Here is a 22,913-nt window from a genome sequence, read left to right on the forward strand (position 1 = left end):
CACTTTAACTTCTGATTTTCAGCTATAGACATTCAATAGAGCCAGTTTAAACCATAAACACAATAGGACTCAGCACTTGGAGTCATGTGATTATATCTTCTGTAAATTTCCTTTCTTTTTAAAAATTAAATGAAGTGTTTAGTCATGAAGGTTTCCAAAGAAAGCTAGAAATTTGCAACCTGAATATGTTAGATGGAGAAATGTCTGAGTGTAAAGCATAGCTCTAAGAGGGATGACCTTCCCCTTGATCTCAGTCAAATTTCAACTTCCTCCAGCTCTGAGAGTTGACACTGTTTATCAGAGGCAGTGGCGTAACAAGCAGAGTTGCCACCCAGGGCAGATCTGGGGGGGTGGGAAGGAAGGAAGGGGAAGGGGGGAAAGGGTGGCTTATGGGTTTTCAGGGGAGGAGAGGGAGGAACAGGCTTCAAGAACAGGAGGGAAGGGGCTGCACACAGGTTCCGAGTGGGGGACAGCACTCTTACCCACACCGGGAGCTTCACAATCCTGGCTGAGCTGCTGCTGCCAGCATGCATGCTCTGTCTGCCCCAGCTGCTGTTCTTAAAGTGGTGGTGTTGGCAGTAACGGCTGCAGCCAGGACGTATTTTGAAGTTCCTGGCATGGCAGTGCTGCTGGGGTATGGACTGGGCAGTTTTGGGGAACTTCTAGCACTCTCTTAACTTAGCACTTGTGGTGCCACCTCTATTTATGTACTGATAGTTAGACTCTAGGCACAGGAGAAAAGTGAAGTGGTTCCAGCCCACCTTGTAAGCAGGTATTTTCTGCCAGTAGTTGTAAGTGTGGTGGACCTCTTGCCCCAAGTGGAAGAACACCACTACTGCTACAGCCGGCATGGATGTGAACCAGTATATAGAGCCATACAGGTAAAAAGTTCTTTTTCTTAATTCGTGTTTACACTTCAAGAATTAATTTGATCAAACAACTTGGAATAATGTTGGTATAATCCAAACACTTCTGATATATACAGGAGAGGTTCTTTATTTTTTTTTTAAGGTAGTGCTGAAATTAAAGTAGCTATGAAGAAACTGAATATTGAATGCTATATATAAACCTTTGAAGTTTTACCTGTATATCAAAGGTAGATATGTGGTTTCTCTCCTCTTAGTATTTTGACATCATATTTGTTTGTCATGAGCTCTTCAAAAGTGAAGAAAAGAACTTCATTTCAAATCAAATTAACAAAATATATTTAGAAAGGGTGATTATAGAATCTCTTGTGAGGTTAACGTGTAGAACTCATAAATTTGCAATTTTTTGTGCAAGTTTGGTGTGTGATTATGAATAAGTCCATTTATATGGGTCAGTCTTGCCATCTGTAAAAAATGGTTAATATTTAATATGTAATAAGATTTAAAATAATTCTTTGTGAACTCCTTTGAACCTGTATTTAAATATTAGGCATTATAATTATATAATATAGAATCTGTAAATTAATAATTTTTGTTTAATGTGCCTGAAATTATCTATTACGTTTTCACTTTTACTCCTGATTAATACAAATTATGTATGCCAGAGCCTTCATCTGATAGACAGGATTGTGAAACTGTGTTTTTAGCATATCTAATGAGTAGCATGCAAATAAGTCTAGCTAACTAGGGGAGCAGTTTGGGGGGTTATAATTTCCCTGGGGGCAAATTTAGGGCTGGGTTACCTTGTGCTGAGTTATAATTGTCTTGCACGGGCCAATACATCAACAGCCATCACAAGAGTACAGCATCTTCCTTCTACCAATATACCCCCAAGGGGAATCCTTAGCTCTCCCTTACCAAAAATGTTTAAGTCTTTGAACAGTCTGAGCAAGACAGAGAGAACAGGATTTGAACAAATTATTCTTCAGAAAAGGAAGGTACTAATTAGAGATGGGTCTGAACCAAAACCACAGTCTAAACATCATATTTTGGAAAAGATAGGAGTCCATGTTGTGACTTGTGCCAGCATTCTTTCCAGTGTTATTCATTCCTGAAAGTTGAGGACTACAGACGTAACAAGAAGAAACAGTAGTCTTTGGGAGCGTTGACACAAGCTCAAAACAGGACTCTAGCCAACAGGTGAAAAGAGCAAGAGAAAAAGCATCTTCAAAGAATGCTTGAAAAATCTTAGTTGGTAGAAGGAATAGAAGAAATGAACCATCATAGTCTCTTCCAGCGTCCACTTCCCAAAACCTTAGCTGCTGTAATTGAAAATGCTCTTGCATCCAGACCTGTCTTCTCTCAGGAACTAATCATTTCAGTATACTATACTGCACTGCACTTGGATTCAAGCAGACGTGATCAACTCGATATTCCAGATTTGCCAAATTTTCCTTTTGGTGAGCTGAAATTAAAATACTCAGGATTGAAATGCTAAAACTATTGCATAATAAACAATAGAAGCCAAAAAGATTTAAAATATTTTATTCAGGAGAAGTTAAAGTTAATTATAGACATTTAATCAGTTATATATTTGGTCTAGTGGAATTCATTGCAAAAATGCAAAGAAGCGTGAAGGCCTGAAAGATGTTTATAGAGTCATATAGAACTTATAATGCCACAACTTGTCTGTCCTAATTCAAGGAGAACAAAATGTATACAAAAATCTGTTTTCAAATAAAGCTTTGCAATTTCAGTGTGAGATAAATATTGTGTTTAAATGAACCTGATCATATAAAGGGTTAATGAAATGCAAAGCCTTGGTGTTATGCCAGCATACACATGGGTGATTATCTGATAATATCCTCTTGGATGGCAAAGGCTTAAATCCTTCACACATAAAGTAGGATCTTTTTAAAAATGAGCCCAACTCACACAGTTGGCACTTGGATGTGAGCTTTTGCAAGCTTTGGAACAGCAGCAGCAGTGTAGGAACGCAGCTGAGCATCCAAGGCATGGGGCAGCAGCAACTTCCGACTGCCACCCTGATCATGATTGTGATCATGCAGCTGCTGGCAGCAGCTGCTTTTTCTCACTCTAATCTTCCCCCTCAAGTTGATACCTGGAATGGTTCCATTGTTCACTCTGCCCTACATAAGCCGCTGCTTTGGAGGCTATGGTTTTGGTCCAGGCTCGTCTTAAATGTCAATATCATAAAAATGGAGGGGCCTGGGGTGACACGAGTGCTAAGGCACATGGTTGACAGCTCAGAGCATGGGCAACTGGTGCTGCCTTAGTCAGGGAGGGCACGTGCCCCCCCTGCAACCAGTCCTGCCAACCCAGGGGGAGGGGTCCCCCTGCAGCCAATCCTGCTGACCGGGAGGACGGGGGTCCCCCACAGCCAATCTCACTGCCTGGGTCGGACCCCCGCAGCTGATCCCGCAACAGCTGATTGCTGCGGCTGATCACAGCAGTCGCTTCCAGGAGTGGCTGCAGCTGCTTGTGGGAGCAGCTGCAGCAATTGGCCGACGCTTACAGGAGGGGCACCAGTATTCCTGCCTGCCCCCCCTGCCCATCACCTAAGTGGCAAGCATGGCTGGTCAGGGGGTCCACCTGTGCTCTCAGGGGGTGCACGTCCACCCCCTACACGTCTCCAGCGGCCCAGAGCTTGCAAGTTCAAGGCCATAGGAGAAGTGTTTATAAAGGGGCCATGTCAGATTCCAACAAATCTGCAAATTCTGCTAAATACCTTATCACAAGGACCTGAGATGGAAGGAAGGATGTAAATGAAGAATCTTGAGAGTTCTTTTAGGAAGATGCTGAAGAGCAAAAGGTTAAAATCTCCTGTTCAGCAAAGCACTTAACCATGTGAGCATCACCTACTGTAAATAGGACCTCTCCTTTTTTAAAAAAAAATAATTTGCATTAAACTACCTTGCTGGAGTGATGCTAAAATCCTAATGTGCTTCCTCAGTTCCATTACTTTTGCCTACATGAGAAATTCCCAACTTATACCAGTAGGACAATGTTTGACTTCTAAAATAATACACATTTCAGTTAACAAAAATATGGATTTAAGTTAAAATAGAAATTAAAACCATTATCTAAATCTCAAGAGTAACCTCAGGTGTTTATTACATAGAAATAAAGTTTAAATAATACATGTAGCCTGGATATTTGTGGTTATCTTATAATTTTTGTGCATGTAAGAATATTAAAATACATATATCTTTAATTATCTTAATGATGCAGTAATGTTCCTACAGTTTCTTGATAGGTATCTTTAATTTTACATAAAATAATTATATTATAATAAAATAAATTACACTGTGGGCAAAACAGCTCTGTCTAGTAAAGATTGTATTAGATTAGAACAGTTTCTATAGCTCTGAAGAATCTCCCTTGCATAGTAGTCCAAAGGCTTGTTGGAAAACTGAAGGTGGAGCTCTTTATCCAATAACATCTGAACTTCCTAGCTTAGCAAGAGGCATTTGATTATTCAGTCAATTAATTTTTAACTGGTGACATTTTTGTGGAACAGGGGTGTGCATACATGACAATAAACATAATCAACTATTTAGCATTTGTATTAGGAAAACCATCTTTACAGGGGTCTCTTTTCAACATTGGGTTAAGATGGATAGGCAGGCCCAAAAGGCCGTGTTTCACTTAACCTCAATAAGTGGCCAGATTTTTAGAGGTGATAAGTAAGGATCTAGAGCTTCATGTGAAATCAATAAGAAGAGTGTTCAGCACTTTTGGAAACCTAATTTGTCACTTATTCAGGAAGTTCATAGGCACATACATGTTTAAGTTCACATGCTCAGTTAAGATATTAAACTAAAAACTAAGAATGATAATTGGATACTTATTTTACTGTATGATTAAAAAGTTATAATCAAGAAAAGGTCATACTAGATGTTTTTTCACAAAAAATAAAGCAAAAACAGGGAGGGAAGTAGTTTAAAAAAACATATATAGCAAATGGAAAAAGAGGAAATTTATGATGATGTAAATTAGAAGCCAAGGACCATAGAAGTTGACAGGGGAAGCAAAAGAATATAAGTGAAATCTGTGGCCAGTAGGGTTAAGAACAATAACCAATAATTTAAGTATGTTAGAAACAAAAATGTCTATTACCAAATGCAAATGTTGTCAATAAGACAAAAAAAAAAGCAGAAGAGTTCAAGATATCTGTAATCATTTTGAGAAAAAGTTAGACCATGTATTTATATCGATATGATCAGCCAATACAGAAAATGTGTACCCAGAAGTTTTTTAGAAGCCAGAGAACACTCTTCACCTTTAATGTTGGTAATCATTAAGTCTTGAAAGATTGAGGAAGTTGCAGATGACTGGAAGAAAGCTAATCTTGTATCAATATTTAAGAGGCAACTGGGACGATGGGGTAATTATAGACTTGTTAGTCTGACATTGATCCTGGACAAAATAATGGAACATCTGATAGGGGCTTGATTATATTACTTTCCTTACTATTTAACTTGATATGCTTTTTGGTGAGAGAGCAAGCCTGGGTGATAAAGGTTCTATTGTTTTCATAATCCCCTTTATCTCCTTTGGTATCCGCAAAATATCTAACTTGGCAGTGCGTAAAATTTGGATTATGAAACTAAACTGATAAAAAAAATCAGTACTGTACACCTTCAGTAGTTTAAGGACTGACATAAGTCTCAGGATGAAATTGTGAATGGGAAATTGCCAGTGAGCTGTTGAGGTCCTGGTGGAGTCCAACAGGGATTGGTTCTAAACATTTATACTATTTAATATTTTTATCAAAGACCTGAAAGAAATAATACCGAAGTTTGTAGATGACACAAAGGTGGGTAAACAGTAAATAATGAAGTGAACAGGTTACTGAATCTGGGACATGTGGTGATTTGGGCAAGCAATGTGAGTTTAAGGACAACCAATTCTAAAAACCTGCGTCCAAGAATGAGGATTGTGGGTCCATGCTTACAGGATGGAGGACTTTATCCTGGCAAATGATGGCTCTGAAAATTACTTGGTTTTTGGTGGATTGTCAAGTGAATGCAAACTCCCAGTGTGACACTATGACCGAAAGAGCCTATATGATGCTTGCATGTATAAACTGAGTATGTGTAAAGTTTTATAACTTCTGTATTTGGCAGTATTGTGACCACTTCTGAAATACTTACTTCAGTTTTGGAATTATCCAGAGAAGAGTCATGAGAATTATTTAAGTGTTGGTAAATGTGTATTGCAGTGAAAGACTCTAAGGCTGCGTCCACACAAGTGCGCAACTAGCAGCGAGACGCCGTGTACTGCAGCTAGTTGTCTCCAGGGAATGCCTGTGCCATGCACCCTCTGGCATGCAGCAGGTTACCTCAGGTGGGGTAAGGGAGGCTGGGGCCAGTACTGGGCTGGCCCCAGCAGTCTTACCTAGGGTCCTGGGGGCCTCCTGGGGCTGCAGCAGTGGTGATGCTGCTGCTCAGAACCTGCCTGGAAGTTGGGGTGTGGCTCCAATTTGGAGCGGTGCATGCTGCCCCCAACATGTGCTGCTCCGCTTTTTATTTCCCTTTTTTTGACCCCTAAATATCCAGGGTAAAAAAAAATAACCCACGTTGCTCCCTTGCACTGTGGAGAACAGCTGAATGTGTGGTACATGGTGCTGCAGATGCGTCTGCACTCATCTGGATGTGGCCACACTCATCTGGGCATGGCATAAGAGTTCAGTCTCTTAGTTTAAAAGAAATGACTAAGGAGCAATGTTACCACAGTGTGTAAGTAACTCCATGGGGGAAATAAATTTAATAATGGAAGGAGGTTTGGTCTCGACGACAAAATACAACAGGATTTATTAGCTAGAAGTTAAAACCGAATAGGTGTGGAGAAGAAATACAGCCCGTTTTTTTGATGAATACATTACAAACAGTTGTGATAGAGTCTACATTACTTGCAATTTTTAAATCAACTTTGGATATGCTCTTGTTCTGGCTTGGTGTGTTTGTTTTATATATACTCTAGTTCAAGAAGGAACTAATCAGGGGAAGTCCATGACCTATGTTATACTGGCTGTCACACTTAGATAATCATAATCTCAGTCTGGACTTTGTAATACAGAGAAATATTTTGCTTAACCAGAGCCCGGTATTCTGTGTTCAAATATTTTGCCTGCTTCAAACCTTCAGTGTGAAATTCTTGATCCCTATGAGTGGAAGGGCCACAGGTTTGTATTCATAATTCCTTAACATAATTATTTGTAAAATACTGCACTTATTTTGCCTTATTATTTGATAACTAATAGCTATGTTTATAGAAAAAGTTTGCCAAAGTTATGTGTAGTCTTCATTGCCTATTGTTAGGGACCTACTTAAATTGTGGCGAGACTAAACAATTATCATGGGTTGGTTGCAGCATAAAGAGCAGATTTCCCAGATAGTTCTTATATTTGCTCTGCCGGCCCTGCCCTTCAGTGCTGATTCATGGAGAGACCCCAGCAGATGAGGAGGGACAAGTTGCCACCTTTCTGCTGGCTTCCTTCCATGCAGCCCAGCCCCTTGGTGCTGATCCATGGAGAGGCTCCAGTGGGGTGAGGTGGACAAGGGGGTGGATGCCATTTTGTCTGCTACCCCTCATGCAGCCCACCAGCTAGCGCCTTCACCACCAGCACAGGCAGGCTGCAGGTCATGCTGTGTTAGTGAGGACCACTGGGGACCCAACTTTTTTTTTATAAAGTTTTTTATGTTGTTTTTTATGTTTATTTTTATGTTGTTTTTATAATAAGCCTGGATTTCCCAGTTTCTGCAAACTTGCATATTGAGTAGACCCCCTACCTATTGTTAATGAAGTAGCAGGAAGCTTTACCTATAGATTCTTCCTCCTTCACCATATTTCTGTACCAATGAAATGCTGTTCACCGTGCTGAAATGTTCAAGAGTCAATGTGGAACTGAAACAGAATACAAACTCAGAAGAGAAAATGTATTCTGATATGCAGTCTGATCCTTAAGAGAGAAACGCATATCTATAGATTTTTTGCATTTGTCATGCTATATATGTTACTTCTCTGAAGTTTCAAAGTTAATGTTGTTGTTACATACATGACAGATAAATTTGCCTTGCTACAGGGACTACCACTTTTCTTGCTTTATGGATCTAATTGTGAATCCAGGTATTACCATCTAGGTAAGGTATCTGTTACTGAATTTAATGCACTTCTACTAGATGCTATTTTTTTTTCTTTATTTTGTTACCCAATATTAATGATTTACTTCAAGGTGAAATGTCTTTGCTTGATCTCAAAAAAAAGTAACAATGCCTATTACAATAGTCTAAAAAAGAGACCATTTTATACATTTATCTACCTCTGAGAAGTGCAAAGAAAAGTAAAAGTACTGAAAATATGAGTGTACAGAATATAGTAAATTAGCAGATTCATTTTACAGGTGTTTAATTCTGTTATTACATTTGTATTTTTTCTTTTTTTTAAATGTAAAATAGAGAAATAGGTTGTGGAACACATACAGAATAGTTTCGTCACTGCAGTTTTAATACCTTCTTTAGCCACTACATAGGAGCTGCATTACTTGCTAAGTGTTTGAGTACACGTGACTCAATGTGGTAAGATGGCTTTGAAGGATCTGTTACACTGCAGCAGACCAAGAATCTGCAGACTTAAAATTCTCCAGAAACTATAGTTCTTGACCTCTCACTGAGCCATGAACTAAACATATAGTTAATATCTCACAGCAGCATCTTTTACACTGTATTATGCAAAGGATCTTTATTTTAACATCTCCTCAATTGTGCAGTCATTCTTATCTGCATATGATGCATTTTAAGATGTTTATTTTTATGCTGTTTTTATAGTAAGCCTGGATTTCTCAGTTTCTGCAAACTTGCATATTGAGTAGACCCCCTACCTATTGTTAATGAAGTAGCAGGAAGCTTTACCTATAGATTCTTCCTCCTTCACCATATCACAAAAGATTTATGTACCAAACAGCTTTTAAATGTTTTGTAACTAATGAAAAAGGCTTCTGTGTTAGAACTCTTTCTTTAAAAAAAAATACTGGTATTGAAATATATTTGTTATCTGGCGTACATCGTTTAACTGAAATCTCTCTCTGTTATTTGAACAAAACCTACTGCTCATCATTACCCCTGTTCCACTAGGTAGATGGGGTTCTGTTATAATGACAGAAATATAAAATATTCAGGTCTAGGATTTGGGGCCTGCTTCAGTTCTTGCCCTGGGGGAAGGAAGATGACTCCTTTGAATTCAATGGAGCAGCATGAAAATCAATCAATTAAAATGAGGAAGTCAAGCCTCATCTTCTAAAATACTGGAGAAAACTCAAAGAGATTTAACGATGAGATCATTCAGCCTTATTCTACTGGATTATGTACACAAGAAAAAGAGAACTAGTTTAAAAATCTGTCAGGTGCTTTTGTGCCACCTTTTCAACACCGTGATTGTTCCTGAGGGTACCTAGATGCCAATTCTGATTCAATTTAGCAAGAGTTTTGTGTTGTCTTGTAGCTCCTTTAACTTTTGCTAGTTAAAATGGCCATGGATTTCCAGGTGGCTGTGGGCACGTCTACACATTCATTAATGCACCGTAATTATGGCGCATTAAGTTGACTACTTGTAATGACAGGTACTAAATGTGCCGCACTGTACACTGCTGTACATTAGCACAGGTGACTAGCTTTTTTTGTGATGCTATTGCACATTAGCGCATTAGTACGGGCTTTGCTCGCCACACTAATGCACAGTAGAATTAGTCTGCTGTACATTAGGCGTCTCATGTAGACACACCCAGTAGGTACTCCCATAATACCCTATGACCTTGTGTTTGCATTAGTAATGTTTGAATGTTCTTGTTTACATAGAACAATGTATTTTACTTATTCTTTTCTTTTTAACAATTATAGTATCTTTAGAAACACAAGTAAACTAAAATGATGCCAGGCACATGATTTTTAACATCTTTTTTCCTGAAGCTGGCCTTTCTAAACTTGGTTAAAGATGATGCTGTTCTTTTCCGAGTGGTTTTGCACTCTGATTTTATGAGGTGAAAAGTGAGGGAGACATTCTGAACTGATTTGCTCTGATTATTTGTGCTGTCTGAATGGCTGGAATAATTCCGATAACAGAGGTCCAAGATAAATGTTAGGCAACACATGTTTGCCAACATCAGGAATAAAACTGTCTGTAACTTTCCTTTTTGTTTGTATCTGGATGGTTTTATTAATAACTCCCTGCAAGTATGGTGAAATCTTCCAGAGGAAACTACAGATATGACAAAATGCATGAGGTTCTTAGAGTGCCGTATCATCAATCACTTCTTTAAACAAATGACAGCATTGCCTGGTGGTTCTCTCAGAAATGAAACATATATAACAATAAACACAGATTAAGGGTTTGGAACTGATTTTTTTTTTTTTTTTTTTAATATATCTTCTCAATGGCACAAGCTTAGGCAAAAGCATGATTCCTGCTAAAGATCAGGTTTTTCTAACTTATAAATGTAATAATTTTGTCTTGATAATGAGAATAAATGCAGCATTTAGAACTTTAATGATGATATGTGTGAACCTCCAGTATTCTGAGTTAATCATTTAACCATTGTGGGCTATGCTGTGTCATATTAGTGCTGTTTTCACTAGGGGGCAGTGAAAATCCACTCCCTAATATTCTCTTGGAATTAACATATCTCCATTTTCTGGCTTGAGCCCATCACTGCATAGGATTTACCTACTGGAACATAATTTATCTACGTTAGAAGGACGTTGTGCTGACTAGACTCTGCTGGAATTTGATTTCAGAGCATCCAGGTGAGAGGTTAATTCATCCTCCATGCCCAGTAAGCTCTAGGCCAGTGACTAAAGCAAACTGCCATTTGTTTTACAGGTATCTGTCTTCTAGAAATTCATTGCTTTTACTTTGCCTTTTGTCTTCTATATCTTTTGTTGTTTGTCTATTCAAAGCAGATAAGAGAATTTATAGTGTATCTGCTTTGCAGAGAAGTCTATCCTCTGCTAGAAAAAGAGGATGGTCCACTTGGTGTAGATACCAGGACTCTGGAAACCTGGTGTTTACTTCCATACTCCACTGCCAACTTGCTTGGAAAAGTTATTTGATTAAATTAATGCCCAACTTGGTTGTAAAGAAAGAAGAAAATTCAGGAAACCCAGGAGAAATCTGTGCAGTACCTAGAATTAGATCATGAAATCAAGATGCATTGCTCCTAAATTAGAAAACAGTTAATGAGGCATAAGGCAAGCCACATGAGCCTATGTCCTTAACTATCAGTAGTGACATGGCTACCAAGAAAAAGTTGATATGATGTATGCACTGTAAGGGCTGGAGGACCGTGCACCACTGCCATAAAAGTGTAACACATGCATAAGAGATGCTGAATATTTCACTGAAGCAAGGATATTTCCAGGTGTACTACAGGTTTCAAGAGCCCAACAAGGAGACACTGACAACATCTACACAAAAGGCAGATTGAGCAGTTTTAACTGTGCAGTAATTTAGTTCTTGCATAATCAAGAACTAAATGACTGCAGTAACCAGCATTACTATCCCTGCAAACATTTTTTCAGATGCACCTGCACAGTAGCTTGTTAATATTGTGCAGTAGCAGCACATCACTGTTATTGCCTGCCAATGCTACTGCACAGTAGCAACGAGCTGCTGCATAGTATCATCTTGTGTAGACACGCCCACTGAAAACAAGCATAAAGGCATTGAAATAAAACCTCTGTGCAGTTCAGTAATGTGTTGTACTAAGCTTGGGAAGCCCTCCAGAACTGCATTTTTTTATACAGGGAAGTCTCTTAAGTCAGGTTTTTTCAAACTTTGTTGCCTGCAATTTGGCAGCTCAGGAACTCTGAAAGTCATTCCACTTTTATTTAGGGCTGGAACTTTCAAAGGAGCTTAAAGGAATTAGGACAATCAATAGGAAAGTTATGTTTAGCTTTCTTAGATACCTTTGAACATTACTTAAACTGACAAGTTTAGTTTTGGCACCCAGTTTTGAAAATGTTGGCCCTTTACCTTTGTTTGCCTGTCATCATAAGCAAGCAGTACTGTCCACCTCTGAGGGCTATTGATAAAAAGCTACATGTTCTTAATATTAGTTTTAGCAACCCTCTGTTTCACATACCACAACTGTTTCTGCTGTACTGTGCAGTGTTACTTCTGTCTTCGGCTGCTAAAAATGGGGGGGGGGGTGCTAAAAGGGGGCCTAAACTTTGTTCGTTATCTGTAATAAATTTCTTTTATAAAATAGTGAACACTTGAGCAATGAAGATATTGGCAACATTTCTGGCTTTGATTGATAAAGCAGGGAAAAGGCACTCCTGAATTCAGCTATCTAAACTGTGTGAAGGGAAGGTTATTGCTGTGCTCGCTGCAGATACAGGAAACGCTGTCGTTCTTTGCACTATTTTAAAGAATTTCTGTTGAGTTGCTATTTTGTTTCTTTTTTAGGAATCTTGTTTGTCAGATATCATTCTGCATGCTGCCCATTCACACTTTTGATACCTTGTACAGCAGTCTTGTACAAATGCACATGCTAGAGGGTTAACCAAGGGTTCGGAATAGTCTGGCACTATTTTCCATTTCAATCTTAAGGCCTGTTTTCTCTTCTTAATGTCATTTAACTCATCTCCCTATGAGGGCTTTGGTTGGCTGTTTCTCACCCTTTGTATTAAACATAGTTGTAGCCATGTGTAATGACCTCACTTGAAGAGATAACATCTAATCAATGGCTTTTTTCATTAACCTATTTTCATTTTATGAAGCCTATACAAATATAACTGTAATTTTAGTTCAGCCTTGACTTGGGAGTAGAGCTCGTTTAACACTATTTATAAACAGTGTATTTAGGCCTGAACTGACATCCACTGAAAACAAAGGAAAGTTTCCCTATGGACTTCAATGAACAATGGGTCTCCGGTACTGATGCCCCAATTTAGCAAGTTTTCCTTTCTACAGCAAAACACTTAACCTTGCTTTTAATGGAGCTTAAATGCCTTTAATGGAGCTAAGTTGTTTTTTAAATGAGAAAGGAATTAAGTGTTTGTAGCTTCAGTAGCTTACTAAATCTGAGTCTTAAAAGTTTACCACAGAGGCCACCTACAGGCTTTATGTTTCTACCAGGAGATTCGCTGCTCTCACAGTGGAAATTGCTAGTCTACAGACCTCCATTCGTTTTTCTCCTGGAGGAAACATGCCCTGAGGAGAGAGATTTTCCCAGTTGACCCATGTATTGTGAGTACTTGTACAGTTCTGCTAGACTTCTCCATAATTGGGAGGAGTCGAGTAGCAGCTTCCCTTCTGCCTTCTCCAAACTGGGGACGTTTCCCTGGAGCTCCCAATCATGGAGGAGTTGAGCTGCTTCTGCTGTCCCCACAGCCTTCTCAAAACCAGGGTGACTCCAGTCTGTAGGACAGGTAGGAGGGGTGCAGGGGTGCATTGCTCTGCAGCTTCTTCCAGGAATGGAGCAAAGGAGCAGCTGCCCACCCTCCCCCCCCGGGTTACCCAAACCAGAGTGTCCTTGGTCTGGGGAACAGGCTTAGGGGGGAGGGAGGGCACTGGCCCTCTGGTCTTCTCCCAGAGATCAGAAAGGGAGGAAGAAGCAGTGCAGTGCTCCTCACACTTTCCCAGACTGAGGTGACTCTTCTTTTCACTCTATTTTCCCCAGGGACCACAAAGAGTCAAACAGCTGTGGCTCCCATGCCTTCCCCAGACTGAGATCACTCCAGCCTGGGGAAGGCACAGGGAACAGGGGAGAATAAGCAGCTGTTGGCTGAGTACTTGTACTGCTCCCTTTCCCAGGAAGAGTTCTGGCAGTGCAAATTTATTAGAAATTTTTACTGCTGGAATGAGCATCTGTTCATACCTAAAATCTGCAAACAGCCATTCCAGAAGCAAAACCTCAAAATGATAACGCACTTGTTTAATACGACAATAATAGTCCTCTTAATAGTCTGCCATCTAAATTGATTAATATACCATTAGCTCTGTACCTACATATGAGTATATGTGTGAGGTTGAAGAATGCCCATCTAGCCGGAAACGAAAGACCTGATGCTCTACTCCCTCCTCCAGCTTTCATATATATTTAATAAGATCCCTCAAGACAGGCAAATGTGATGTTCTAAAACTGCATTTGTTTTGTTAGTTATTATTAGCATCTTGTTATGTTTTTAATTGTCTCGAAGTCCAGATGGGGTGCCTAGCTCCACTTATTTTATAATAATCACATGCTATTATGTAGTTTTCTCTGTGGAAGACAGCTCCCTCTGTGGAATGTCTTCATAAATCTTCTTAAATCAGCTTCATAAATAAAAGGGTCTGTTTTCATTTAGTCAGTTTGAAACAGCTTAAGCTGGAACACTCAACATGCTTTTGGTAAAACTACTTCTGAATCTAAGAGGTGCAAAAATACTGGTGCAGTATTGTAACAATACCCCGTCATTTCCTCTCTTCATGGGTGCATTTTGGAAGCATGGCCAAAGTGCAGCCCTGGCTGTCACAGTGAGGATGTTCAGAATGGCTTTCTATAAAGAACTGTGCATCTTACGTGCCATAATGACTCCTGACTGTCAAAGCACCTAAGGGTAGGAATTCATACTGCTACTCTGAAAAGAATCAGCAAACATATATGCCAGTCCATTCCATTGATCACGCCACCTACAAGTTGTGGTGTGTGATCTGGTATATCACTACATGCATTTTTGGGTGCTTTAGAGAAGAATTTTCCCCAGATTCTCTCTGGGATTTGAACAGGCATTGAGCTTTTGAAGTAACCTTTTAGTTTTTGCTCACTATGCTTAATGATTGTCTTGCTGTTCTTCTGCAAGACTTATGGACCAAGGATTCCCAAATTTTATGGATTAATCCAGCACTGTCAAATCCCAAAATCTCATGGACTGTCATGCAACAACGTGCAAATTGTTTTTCAAAAACATGTAAATTGAAAACCCTATCAAGGGTTTAATCCAGTTACTCTAAAGACCACTTACCATGGACTTCACAGACCACAGTTTTGAAATCATTAGTTTGGACAGTGCTAATTTGTCAGCCAGGCAACCAGTAAGTACAGTCATTTATCTAGTGGTAAAAGGCAGAAGACTAAGGAAGCCAATGTAAAGTTAGCTGACAGTAAATAATGCCTGCTATTAGTAACTCCAGAGAGTTTAGATACTGAATGCCCTCAAATGAGTAGTTATTGTCATTAACATGGGAGCACTTTTAAAGTAACATAAAATTGTGCATTATAAAATTAAATATTTCTACAGCTGAACCAAGAATAAGCAGGGCATTCCAACTTGAACATTAGATACCTTCCAGAAGACTTCAGAGACCAGAATTTTCTAGGAACCAGGAGTTCCTAAATTCTGATATCAGCTCCAGCACAAACTTTTCTTTGTGTTCTTGGTTAAACTGTTTACACTTTGGTAGGTACCCAGTTGGTGAAAAGTGCTGTAGTTTCATTAATGTCAATGGAGCTATGACAACTAATAGCAAGGGTGAAGAATGAAGTAAGAAATCATAAATTTCACAATTTCCTAAAAATCTTAAGTGTATACTGTTTTGGGAAAATAATTTATGATGAAGCTTTCTCAATACTCCAGATGTAGGGAAGGGTGTGTGAGAGAGCTCCATAACCCTAAGTAAAGGTCCAAAACTGTAAGAAGAACCTTACTTCAGTGTCTGACCTACCTCTAAATATTGATGGAATGGGAGTAATGCCTCACTGAGATGCAAGGCATGCCTTTGGTTTGGAATGCAGGAGAATGCATGAAGTCAGAGTTAAGTTTTAAGAAATAATCGGTAACCAAAAATGCCACTTAAATCTTAATAACTAAATATCTGCAGGAAGCAGTCCTAGGAACATGAGACAGGAAGGAACTCCCCGAGTCAAGTCCAATCCCCTGCTATCACAGGCAACCATATCGTATAATCCCTTTCATATATTGATCAAGCTTCAGAGCCTCAGTACTCTGATTTAGAAGCCTCCTTTTAATTTCCAGCTTTAGTTTATTCATTGCAAGGTTATACTCGTTTGTTCTTGTGCCAACAATGTCTTTTAGCTAAGCGATTCCATCCTCCTTCATCCCATGTTTATCTTTTTGATATATTCATAGAGTTTACTCACTCCCCATCCCTTAATTTTGCTGGGCTAAAGAAAATCAAGTTCTTTAAGGGTATGTACAGGTGTTACATTTAGGTCCACCTAACCAGGCATGACGAGGGCTTAAATTGCGGGGGTGGAGGGTGGTAAATGGGCCATATACAATTCAGACTTGTTCTGAATTGGGGACAGTGATCCAGACCAACAAATTGAATCACTGTCCCAGATTCAATTTGGCTGAATCTGAAGATTCAATGCTGATTTGGAGAATCAGTGATTCATCCATAGACAGAGTTTTAAATATTTTTTCTACATGCCTCGAGGTACCAGGTGCAGCTCATGAATACTGTGATGCTGGGGTGGATGGAGTGTCCCACAGGAGTGCGCAGGGGGCTCGCGTGCTTGCTGGTGAAACTGGAAGTACTTCCAGTCCACTTCTGGGTCCACCAGTAAGTGTGCAGCAGCCCTCTGCATTCCCCCTGGCTCGGTGATTGGCCTCAGGGGGACCCCAGATGCCCCGCTCAAACCCAGGAGGCACCAGTCACTGAGCCAGGAGGGGTGTATGGGAGGGGGCCCTGTGTACTCCCTGGTAGACCCAGAAGTGGGACAGAAATGCTTCTGGTCCTTTTCTGGGTCTGCTGCCAAGTGTGCTGGGGAGCCCCCCAAGTTCCTGTGGGATGCTCCATGTGCCACACCCTTGCAGTATTCATGAGCCACCTGGTACCTTAAGGTATGTAGAAAAAACATTTAAAGCGATGTCCATAGCTGAATCACCAAACCTTTCTGAATCAATTTGGAGATATTCAAGGGTCCTCTGGTTTGATTCGGAGATATTAAAGGGTCCTCTGGTTTGATTCAGAGATTTGGCCACCGAATCAAGCCAAATCTCTGCTGAATTGAATCAGGGACCAAAGCTTTGTGAAGTCCTAGCTTAAATCTCCCCCGAAATGGTGCAGCCAATCTAAGTTAAGTGCTCTTACTCGGCTGAACAACTTAGATTGAGATTGGATTGAGCTGATCCATGAGAAGGTTAACCCAATCTCATGAATGCCTGTTTGTGATTGCAGCGCAGCCCCAGGGCTGGGAAAGCCCAGCCACTTGCACCGGCCCTGGGGCTGTGCTATTCCCCACCCCACCCTGCCAAACCTGACTGAGCTATTTCTGCTGCCCTCCCCCCCCCACACACACACACAGGCTGCCAACCCCTCCCTCCCCCTGTACCTCCAACTGAGGCTAACCTGATTCTCTTTTGCCAGATTGTCTACTGAGAGGCTGGAGCAAATCTTTAAAATCCTTTAATTTCTGATCATCTAAAAAATTTTCCTACGTGCCTAGTCTATAGTTTGCATTTCTAGATTGAAAAAATTAATTGGCTTTTGGTGCATAATATTTATAACTGCATAACTGTTACCACTGCAAAGTACTATAGCAAAGTCATAGAACTTAAATCTTTACAGCAAGATTATTTTGCCATCTTTGTTTCTCCTTTTTTAGCGTTATGGGATATCGGCTTGAGAAGTACCATAAAATGTAAGAGCAGGGGAAATGTAGGCAATTTATTAATCAAGAAGCTTTGTGTTTTCTCCATTGCTTCCCCAGTGTGGTATAATTATGAAGCATTCTATAACACATTCGTCTTCCAAAAAGAATGGAAATTTCAAGTTTTGGCTGCAATATTGCTTTCTCCAAGGATGATTTATGATGGTTTCTGTATTACCAGCATAAAAACCTATACAACCTTCTCACATTGCATTATTTACAAGCGAAAACTGGAACAAACCTATGCAGGAAATGTGCACACATGCCACAAGCTAAATCTATTAAAAAAGGACCTTGAAAATTAATGGGAAACTTGGCATCATAGATAATAAGCCATACTCAGAAATGCAAGACATGCAAGACAAGACATGGTCTTGTGCAACCGGGGTGGGTAACAAATGTATTTCTGGGTGGTGTGTGGATTCAAATAGTAGCCCGTTATTTTTGGACATCTTGTTCATGTACCCCTTCCCCATGTATATGTGAGTGATCTCTGCTTAGCTGGAAGTAGATTTTTGCATCACAAAATTATTCATTTAGCCACAGACCACCCAGGTCATGTAGTTTCCTGGTAAGAATTGAGATGATTAAAATATTTATGCATTTTATCTTTAGATTTGTAATGTACTGATCACACTTTCTCAGGTTTAACTATCAGAATGGAAGTGCAAGTTGAGAAATATCCTGTCTCCCAGAATGCAAGTGATAGTTTAATTTGCCAACCAACCAAGCCAAAGTAGGCTTCTTGATCAGATGAAGTATAACCTGGTTATTTGCTGCTACAAAACACAATTTAATTTATTTCATGTGAAGATGGTTTCTTTCTGAATTGCTGAATTGTTCTGCAGTTACAAGCTTTACATCATGCTAAAGCCAGACAGCTGAATTTGCAAACCAGCCCTTTAGTTTATACATTTATAATGGTAAAAAACTTGGTTAATTTTATATATAATAATATATTTGTAATTCAAAATTAAAACAAACTACTATTTTATGTTTTTGGAGTTAAAAAAAAAATCTTGAGCCCTATAAATATAAAGTAATATTGGTATAAAGAGGCATCATCTTTGGAGCATGGTCAGCTAGGATGTTTCCTGGCAGAGATGATCTTCTTCATTGGCATTTACAGGCATTGCCTATGGTTATCCTGGGGGGTTAGGACCCTGACACACCTGGGGCCCAGTCCTGTGAAACAGGTGCCCTGGGTACTGCACCCCGACCTGGAGCATGGCAGAGAGATGCAGGTGCCATGAGAAGCCCTTGGAGAGTATTCATGCACACACACATGCAAGCAAGGGAACTCCCGTAGGAAGTTCCCCCACTTTCAAACAGTGTCCCCTGTGCAGCCTCATGTGTGTGCCCTGGGAATCCCCTGCAGGGGAGTTCCCAGGATATGCACTAAACAAGCAGATGTCTGCCCCTGTAAGGCATCACAAACTGTGACTATCTTTGGTCATAGAAACATTTCGGGACGCTTGGAGCATAACAAGGGCTAGGATGTCTGTTTGCTCACAAGCTGTGCTGCCATAAAAATGTTTATGGTGGTACAAGGGTGACATCTGTTTGCACCATATGTGGCACAGAAGACTACTAGTAAATATACAAGATTACATATAAATTCCAGTGTCTGATATTAATTGAAAGCCAAATGTACATCCATTTCATTTAAAAAATGTGAGTTGCTTCTAGTTTGCAGAAAGTGTGAGAAGTTTTCTAAGTAAAGGTCTAACAGGAGGACTGGCTTTATAATTTATTCCCTATAAGTATGCAATTGCTTTAATGTTCATATGAAGTGTGTAGAAGGAGAAAATGTCACGTTGTCTACAAGAATCTTTGATTAGATTAAATTACTCCATAATATGCAAGGCAAGGGGATTTAGGAGTTTTTCATCTTATTTTTGTTTTTGTTTTTCCTGCTTTCATAATTGCTAAACTTTTTTTTCTGATTTTGAAATACTCTACAATTCATGAGCCTAAATTGGCTTCAGTCTTGGATCAAGCAAGTTTCACTCCTAGAGTAAAAACTTTATAGGACATTGACAAAATTCATTAGGAAATTGTCTACAAAATTCATACACAAAGCTGAGTTTAATGTTTTGATTGCTGGGGAAGTCAGTTCAAATGAGAATTGGTTACTCTGATTTTTTGATGGCGCAGAAATGTAAGTGAGTATTTCAAGTTTAGGAAAGATACTCGTGCTGGTAAAGTGCACAACTAGAACAGCCAGTCTTGAGTTGGTGATTTTTGCTCAGTGAAGAATTTTTCTGTCTTAAAAAGTTTGAATGCTAGTTGGAATGCATATTAGTATTTTGACAGACAAGGTTCTTTGGGTGAATCTGATCTCTTTTATTAGATCAGCTTAAATAGTTGGAAAAAAAATTAAGCAAGCTTTCAGGTTCAAAAACCCTTCATCAGGCTAGGGAAGTCTCTGCAGTTGGTGTGTGCTCTTCCTGGATGGAATGAATAGTAAAGAAGCCAGAGGCTGGGCTGGTATGCGTACAAGACAGGCAGTCAGTGAAGGTGTAAACTGAAAGTTTCCTTTGAGGATCAGAACTGAGAGATTGGACAGAGTGGTTTTCTTGTGAGAAATGTGCCCCCACAGGTAATTGGGTATTCCTGTCTTTGATAGATTTCCGGTGTGTGTTCATTCTGGTGTGCAGGTGTTGTTTGGTCTCTCCTACAGACGTTCTGACAAGAAAACCACTCTCTCTCCAGTCTCTCAGTCCTGATCTTCGGACGAGCTTATGAACTCCACTTCATCAACCTCCTGGATACTAGAAATCATGGACTACATATAGATTTATGACACATTATAACCTGCCTGACATCTGACTCCCTGGGTACCTCTCCACTATTCATCCCCCTTCTCTCCTCCCAACCCAGCCTGTCTCTCACACACTGATTCCTCAGTTTACAGCTTCACTGACTGCCTATCTTGTATGCATACCAGCCCAGCTTCTGGCTTCTTTACTCTTCAGTCCATCCAGGAAGAGCACACACCAACTGCAGAAAATTCCTCAACCTGACAAAGGGTTTTTGAACCGGAAAACTTCCTTACAATGTTTTTCCAGCTATTTACATTGGTGTAATAAAAGATATCAGATTCACCCAAAGAACTTTGTGTGCCCATGTCCTTAGACCAACACTGCTGCAACCTACACCTCTTTATACTTTATCATTTGAGTCACAGAAACACAACTTCAGGTTCTTGCTTGTGCTTTGAAGATTAAGTCTGCTATTTTTCAGGCACTAACTGTATATACTAACCAAAGCACTGTAAGATATGATCAGAATTAATCACCTGGCCATCACTGCTTTGCCACTCTTTGTCAGGGTACATCATCCACTTTTAAGAAAAAGCAAGACAGAATCTTTTAAGAGTTGTCTTTAATAGATTTAATCATCTTTTTCACTGAGTTTTTTTCAAGGAGTAAAACTCTTGTTTTTTGAGGCTTGGTGAAAGTTAGGATCATGCTAGAACTCCCAGAATTGTAAGCCAATCCTGATCTTACATCCCAAAATTGTGCATAAAAATGGTAAATTTGAAGGACTAAACATTTCTGGGTCCTTGAAGTCAAAGCTGAAGACTCTTCAGAACTATGTGTTAGAACAAGGGTGGGCAAAATATGGCACGTGGCCTGGATCTGGCCCACGAACTGATTGTATCTGGTCTGTGGGCAGGCTTCTGCGAACTAACAAGATCTGGCCCAGTGGGTCCAGCTCCAGCTGCTGTGTGGTGCTGGGTGGGCAGGGTTATTTTCACTGTAGTGGGCAGGGAGGACTGCTTCCACCCAGTGCTGACTCAGCAGCATCAGCTGTAGACCCACATGGAGGTCTGTAGACCACCTGGCTGAGGGGGGACCTGGCGACAGTCTATAAACTCACCAGGGGGGACCAGAAGGGTTTGGGAGAGACCTTGTTTCCCCGAGCACCCCCTGGCATAACAAGGAATAACGGCCACAAATTGTTGGAGAGTAGGTTTAGATTATACATCTGTAAGAACTACTTCACAGTCAGGGCGGCTAGAATCTGGAACCAACTTCCAAGGGAAATGGTGCTGGCTCCTACCCTGGGGGTCTTTAAGAGGAGGCTTGATGCCTACCTAGCTGGGATCATTTGAGCCCAGTTTTTTCTCCTGCCCTGGCAGGGGGTTGGACTTGAAGATCTATAAGGTCCCTTCTGACCCTACTTCTATGATTCTATGATGGATGCCCCAATCACCACCCAGAACCTGCTAGCTGCACCTGTAGCTGATGCTGGCGCTTGCCCAGGTCTGTTTCTGCCACGCCAGGTGGGTGCTGGCATAAGCTGCAGATGTGATGGGCAGGTTCTGGGCAGGGTGGGGATGGGGGGCAGGGAGTGGGAGAAAGAGAGAGAAATGTGGCCCTCGAGAGGACCCAAAACTCATTAAGTGGCCAAAATAATTGCCCCCCCCCGCACTGTGTTAGAGACTGCCACTGAATAGATAGTGTCATCATCCTGCAGTAAACATCACTGACACAATTGTAACAATCTAATGATGGAAAGAACCTATTATGGTGTCTGGCTAACCAGTTTACACAGTGAGAAGAAAAAGGAAATTGTTTTATAGAAACAGCTGATTTTATAGTTATACTTAAAAATAACAAGATTGTGCAAATAGAGACAGTTCAGGGCTTCTAACTACCTGGCTATTTACCTTAAAAGATATTTTGCCTCTGGTGGAAACACTATCTCTCTTTATTAGTACAATGCACCAGTAGAATACATGTTTCCTAGAATTTCTGATGTGTTCTTGGCCATTTGACATTATATTCCTGAAATGAGGGAGTAACCTGTAATATACAGAGTGGTTTTAACACAGGATCAGGAAACAAGGATCCAAATTCAAATTCCAGCTCTGAGGTTGACTATCTTGTGGTTTTTGAGCAATTGTCTTTCTTGGGTTCCATATCATCAGGCATCTGAAGACACTGAGGGAATAATACTGATTTGTTTTTAATAAAACACTTATTTACCTCTAGAACTAATGGGCATTTATACACATACCTTTTCATCTGTAATGTTCCAGAGATCCAGTGAGTCAGAGCAGACTTGATTAATTGAGCCTGCTCGTGAGCCAATGTGCACTACACTGTGTTGCGTGCAGTTGTATAAGCAGTGAAATGTGTATCAGCACACACAAAATAATGACGGGGCACTTTTGAACTAAAACACCTTCGAGGTGCTTTAGTTGAAAAGTGCACCGCTGCCATTTTCTCAGCGCCGACACACATATGGCCACTTACACAACTGTATGCGCTGCAGTTGTATAAAATCTCCTGGTGCTGTGGCACAAGCATGTGTACAAATGCCCAATGTTAAGCTGTTACAAACTGTAACCACTGCCCCCC

At 40.2% G+C, this 22,913-nt stretch overlaps 1 protein-coding gene across 1 annotated transcript in view; it reads left to right on the forward strand.

Annotated features, from left to right (window-relative positions):
- IQSEC1 (IQ motif and Sec7 domain 1) overlaps positions 1-22,913 on the forward strand; it is a 321,727-nt gene that overhangs the window by 108,096 nt on the left and 190,718 nt on the right. The window lies entirely within an intron of this gene.

The sequence above is a fragment of the Crocodylus porosus genome, unplaced genomic scaffold, assembly GCF_001723895.1.
Source record: "Crocodylus porosus isolate Cpor-Errol unplaced genomic scaffold, CroPor_comp1, whole genome shotgun sequence".
NCBI lineage: Eukaryota > Metazoa > Chordata > Crocodylia > Crocodylidae > Crocodylus > Crocodylus porosus.